Raw genomic sequence first — 6,216 nt, 5'->3', positions numbered from 1 at the left:
TCATGGTGCCAAAGGTGTGTGTGTAAAGAATGAGTCACTTGTGTAGCCTCTTTCCATGCTCCTGGAATCTCTAGTCATACAGCAGGTATGACTTTTGGCCGGTAGCCATGGCAGAAATCCATCCATCTCTTTCCCTCTCTCTCTCTCTCTCTCTCTCTCTCTCTCTCTCTCTCTCTCTCTCTCTCACACACACACACACACACGGGCTGGCAATTGCTTCACACAGAAAGACACACAGGACATTTACAGCGCACCCCCCCACGGATCCCGAGAACTGTAGTTTGCTAAGGATGCTGGACGTTGTAGCTCAGGCTTCCTCAAACTCGGCCCTCCAGATGTTTTTGGCCTACAACTCCCATGATCCGTAGCTAGCAGGACCAGTGGTCAAGGATGATGGGAGTTGTAGGCCAAAAACATCTGGCGGGCCGAGTTTGCCTATGCCTGCTCTTTGAGGAACAAACTACAGTCCCACAGATTCTTGGAGGGTTTGTGCACTTTAAATGTATGGTTCAAAGAAAGAGAGCCATTCGGGGTTCGGGGTTCGAGTCAGACTGACAGGTGGGCTTAACTTCATCAACAAGTTGATGAAGTTGCCCTTGTCAGTGCCTCTGGACTGGCTCTTTTCATAATTCACAGGTCAGAGCAGACACCTCCAAATTATCTCTGCCGTGTAATTAACCCCCAATGAACTTCACCAGGGTCACTGGACTCACCCCGCCCCCCTCAATAGGCCTTCTGGAATAAGAAGGACCTTTATATTCCTCACACACGGTCTCAGTTTCGTTTCTTTCACCTCCACTGCGGCCTCTGCAATTACCTGAATGGGGGCATATGACAAATGAAACTGAGGTTGCAGCTATTTGGGGTTTAAAGTGGGGGTGGGGGAGTGGAGGGGCAGAGGGAGAGAAGACAGGCAGGCTTTTGAATTTAGCTTTTTATGGGAGGTGGGCTGCCTCTTTCCCTCCCTCACCCCTCCTGATACGCAGCCATTGAAAAGTTAATTACTTCAAGATTTGACTTAGAAAGCCAAGGAAGACAATAACAGCTGTAAAGTGGGCACCAAATAAAAATTCAATCTGCCGCCCCTCTCCAAGCTTCAAAGCCAAGCCATATCTAGACAGTGGAAAGCAATGCAGCCATTGTAATCCATATTTTGTGGAAACAGATGAACTGTTTTGGGGTAGGGGCACACACAGAGAGGAGAGGACAGATGTCATTCAAGCCCCCTGGCAAACTACAGAGTGACACTATTATTATTATTATTATTATTATTATTATTATTATTATTATTATTATTATTATTATTATTATTATTATTATTATTTTCTTACATTTATATTCCACTTTTCCTTTGGGAATTCGAACTTGGGTCTGCCAGACTGCAGTTCAGAATTTTAAAGCATATAATGTCCCTCAAAGAACATTGGGAACATCAGATCCCAGTCTTGGCCTTGCTTTTGGCAGAAAGCAATACAAATCCCAGAGTATCTCAAGCGTCCGGGTGAAAAAAATCATCCTGCTTTCTATTGCAAGAGAACAGCGGCCATTTGGGCTGCTGTGATCTCAAGCGATTTTGTGGCGCGATTCCCTCTCCCCAAAGAGCCTTTTCTCGGTAAGAGAAGTTGCAGGATTTCAGTTATGGCACTGAAGCAGTGCGGCTGCCCCAAAACTGTTGCCAGAACAAATGGCATTGTTTTGAGGCCAGGGAAGGCCCGGGAACTGGTTGGGCAAGCTTCTTTGAAGACAAAGACCGGCTTGAGTGCCCTGAGGAGGACTTCAAAGGGATGAGCTGGGTTGCAATAGCTGCAACTAAGGGAGAAACAACAGAAAAGAGCAGCTGGGCTAGACAGTCGCTGTGCGTATGAGCTGGAAGCTGGAGAAGGAAGAGCTGGGGACAGAGACATGTCTTGCCGTGGGCTAGATCCAAAGCTGCGATTAATGGAGAAGCAAAATATTGTAACTCACTCTATGTTGGGGCTCCCCTTGAGACTGACCCAGAAACTCCAGCGGGTGCAGAGTGCCACGGCGAGACTCCTTACGGGCCTCAACCAGAGCCAGGGCTTTTTCGGCTGTGGCCCCGATCTGGTGGAACGCTCTATCACAAGAGACTAGGGCCTTGCGGGACTTGACAGTGTTGGATTTACATATAAGCTAAACAAGCTATAGCTTAGGGCCCCACTCTCTTGGGGGCCCAAAAAAAATTAAAGGAAAAAAACCACCAGGATGTACATTTCCAAAATATAAGATAAAAAAACAAATAAAATAAAACCTACATGCAGCAACAGTGTTTTGTGTTGTGTAGACTCCTATGATGTAAGTCACGGGCCTGCCTGCTAGCCTACTCCCTAAAATATCACTGGTTTGCTCCTTTCTATATATAGGGACACGGGTGGCGCTGTGGGTAAAACCTCAGCGCCTAGGACTTGCCAATTGCATGGTCGGCGATTCGAATCCCCGCGGCGGGGTGCGCTCCCGTTGCTCGGTCCCAGCGCCTGCCAACCTAGCAGTTCGAAAGCACCCCCGGGTGCAAGTAGATAAATAGGGACCGCTTTATAGCAGGAAGGTAAACGGCGTTCCGTGTGCTGCCCTGGTGCCGGTTCGCCGGAGCAGCTTCGTCACGCTGGCCACGTGACCCGGAAGTGTCTGCGGACAGCGCTGGCTCCCGGCCTCTAGAGTGAGATGAGCGCACAACCCTAGAGTCTGTCAAGACTGGCCCGTACGGGCAGGGGTACCTTTACCTTTTACCTTATATATAGGGTGCCCACATTCTCCATGGACTGATTGCATGGCAACATGGGCAAATTGCTTTAGATACCTATTACCGTATTTTTCGCCCCATAAGACGCACCGGCCCATAAGACGCACCTAGATTTTAGGGGGGGAAATAAAGGGAAAAAAATTTATTTCCCCCCCAGGTGCGCTGCGCTAATCCAGAAGCTTGGGGCAAGCTGAGGTCAGCGCGCCCCAAGCTTCTGCGTGCCGGCAAGCAGTCCGCTGCCGCCCCAAGCCTCCCGCACCCGGCAGGAGGTCCCGCTGGGTGCGCAAGGCTTGGGGCGGCAGCGGACTGCTTGCGCGCACCTAGAAGCTTGGGGCGGGCTGAGCTCAGCTGGCCCCAAGCTTCTCGGTGCGCGCAAGCAGTCCGCTGCCGCCCCAAGCCTCGCGCACCCGGTGGGACCTCCTGCCGGGTGCGCGAGGCTTGCAGACACTCGCCCGAAGCAGGGGGAGCCCTCCAGAGGGCTCCCTGTGCTTCGGGCGACAGGCTGCCGCCCCAAGCCTCGCGCACCCGGTCGGACCTCCTGCCGGGCGCGCGAGGCTTGCAGGCATTCGCCCCATAAGACGCACCCCGATTTCCCCTTCATTTTTGGAGGGGAAAAAGTGCGTCTTATGGGGCGAAAAATACGGTAGGTACATAAATTACCATATAGCATATATTCAACACAGAAAACAGCGGCAATTTGTTGTTGGCAAAGGACAGCTAGACGTATAAAGCAGTGGCGTAGCGTGGGGGGTGCAGGGGGGGCCGGCCGCACCGGGCGCAACATCTGGGGGTTAGGGTTAGGGGGCGCAAATCCACGGGTTAGGGGGTGCAAATCCATGGGTTAGGGGGCGCAAATCCACGGGTTAGGGGGCACAAATTACTTGCCTTGCCCCGGGTGCTGACAACCCACGCTACGCCACTGGTATAAAGGGCCCATTACCTTCAGTAGCTTAGGGCCTCATCAAACCTAAATCCGGCCCTGGCTTGGAGGTCAGGCTGTCATGTAACAGTATTGAAAGTGGGATTATATATAAATGGCTCAGTACAATCAGGAGCTTAAATACAGTCAAACCTCAGTTGCTCAGTGGCTCCGTTTTGGAACGTTCCGGCTCCCGAACTCTGAAAATCCGGAAGTAAATGCTCTGGTTTTTGAACGTTTTTTGGAAGCCGAACGTCCGACGTGGCTTCCGCTTGAGTGCAAGAAGCTCCTGCAACCAATGGGAAACCGCACCTTGGTTTTCAAATGTTTCAGAAGGCAAACGGGCTTACGGATTACGTGCGACAACCAAGGTTTGACTGTAATCATAAGTGTACACTCAAAAGGACATCTTGCACTTAAATTTGGCTGGAATATGCCCACCATAGCAAATGGCCATGGAACTGAAATACACTTGGAGGGCAAGTTTTCTATAAAGCCAGACCCTCCAAGTGTCCCTAATTTCCAGGGACAGTCGTGGATTTACAGAACCTGTCCTTGTTTCTGATTTGATCCCTAAATGTCCCTCTTTTCCTTTTGACATCCCTGTTTTCATTGGAGAAAGGTAGAAGGGTATGGAAAGGCATTTTTATTTTATTTTAATAGTCTCCTTTCTCCCATAAATAGTAAATAAATAATCTGGTAGAGCTAAGGCTAACACACACACAGTTCTCAGGTTTCATTTGAGCCATCACGGAGGAAAGGTGTGTATGTGTGTGTTTAAAGTTTATTCCTTTCTCTCAGCTGTCAAAGCAATTTTAAGATAACATTTCTTTCTTTTTTTTGCTGTGTTGTTTTTTTCCCTTAGCAAGCGAAAGACATGCCGCAGGTAGATAAGATCTAACATAAATGTCTCCCTGGAGTGGAAGTTAATTGGGACAAGCGTGGGGGGCATTAAAACAGAAGAGGCTATAAAATAAAATATATAAAGTTGCCCTTCATGTTTCTATTTATTGAAGCGTCATGACAAGGTTGGGTGTGCTTGTCATTTCTTAATCGTTTGATCAAGGTGGGACTATTTTGCATTTCCATTAAAAAAAAAAATGTTTCCAAACTTTGGTGCGAGCTTTCTACAGCTGCAGTAAATTTTTGAAACAGTAAATTTAAAAAAAAATTAATCTTATCTTACTTGTGAGTAGACATCAATGAATTTGTGACCTGCCCCCATTATCTCTGAACGCTACGAAACCTGCATCCTAATTTTCCTCCCAAGGAATGTTAGAAACGCAATGGCATATCTGCATCAGTACAATGAGACTCCTTCATCTGCCCCAGCTGCAACAAAACATGTCTCTCCCTCATCGGTCTCTACAGCCACAGCAGGTGCTGTAACTCTCCAACAGTTTGATGTCGCACCCGAAAGCGGACTCCTCCATTGTCTCCCGAGACAGACAGATGCCAGCTTATGTTAAGGAGTGTTATGACTCTATTTGTGAATAAATAAATTTAGTGTTCAGGATGCCTCAAGGTTTAAAACAAGAGAGGTTGAATTATTTTAATTGCTTTCTGCCAGCCTGCTTTCCTGCTTGCTAGCTTTGAGGACTAGTAATTGTTTTCTTAAAAGGACATGCACACACATATACCGTATTTTTCAGTGTATAAGACATCCCCATGTATAAGACGACCCCTATTTTGGGGGCTCCAAATTAAGAAAACACCCCTCAGCACTACCCATGTATAAGACGAGCCCCAATTTGAAACCTATTTTTTGGTAAAAACAAAAAACCTAGGCTTATACATGGAAAAATATGGTGTATAATAGTGAAATCCCATACTTTACTCAGAAGGAAGCCCCATTGAGGCCCAGGCAAGTGTGTATAGCAGGGGGAGCCATATTTCCTGGGAGATCAAAGCACCACTTGCTGCTAGTGGGTGGGCCCAACCGCAAAAATGGGCCTAGCCAGAGCCAAAAGGGGTTTCCTTCCCTCTCCTCTATTTACCTTTTTTGCCACCCGCATGAGATTAAGCTGAATCTGCATGAGATCAGGGCGAGGGATGGAATATGCTCCCCCTGCCAGCATATAGGGCTCAGCTATGTAGCTGCAAATAGAACGTTTTAAGTGTGTTGCAAAGTGCAATATACAAATGTGACACTGGGTGGCGATGGTGAGCTATGGCAGATTCAATATATTTTTCAAAACGTTATGATGATGATTATTAAAAAAGCATTTTCACTGCGTTTTTTTACGTGTGTAGATTCCACCTAGTCTAAGCAACCTCCATCTTTTCAAGAACAGGTGGGTTGCTCTCTGTTTAGTTTAGTTTTTATCTCTTCTCTTGGGCCCCATCCACACCATAACACACCCTTATACCACTTAACAGCCATGGCTTCCCCCAAAGGGTCCTGGGAACTGTAGTTCATTAAGAGTGCTGAGAGGAGTTAGAAGACCCATTGCAGAACTAGTCTGATCTTCCTCTGGAATTTCCAGGCAGTATGTAGCAATAAATAGTTCCTAGTGAAGCACTGGACTGTTTTCTGCTC

Source organism: Podarcis bocagei (assembly GCF_964188305.1).
Source record: "Podarcis bocagei genome assembly, chromosome: 13".
Classification (NCBI taxonomy): domain Eukaryota; kingdom Metazoa; phylum Chordata; class Lepidosauria; order Squamata; family Lacertidae; genus Podarcis; species Podarcis bocagei.
Note: the sequence above shows the minus strand (reverse complement) of the source record.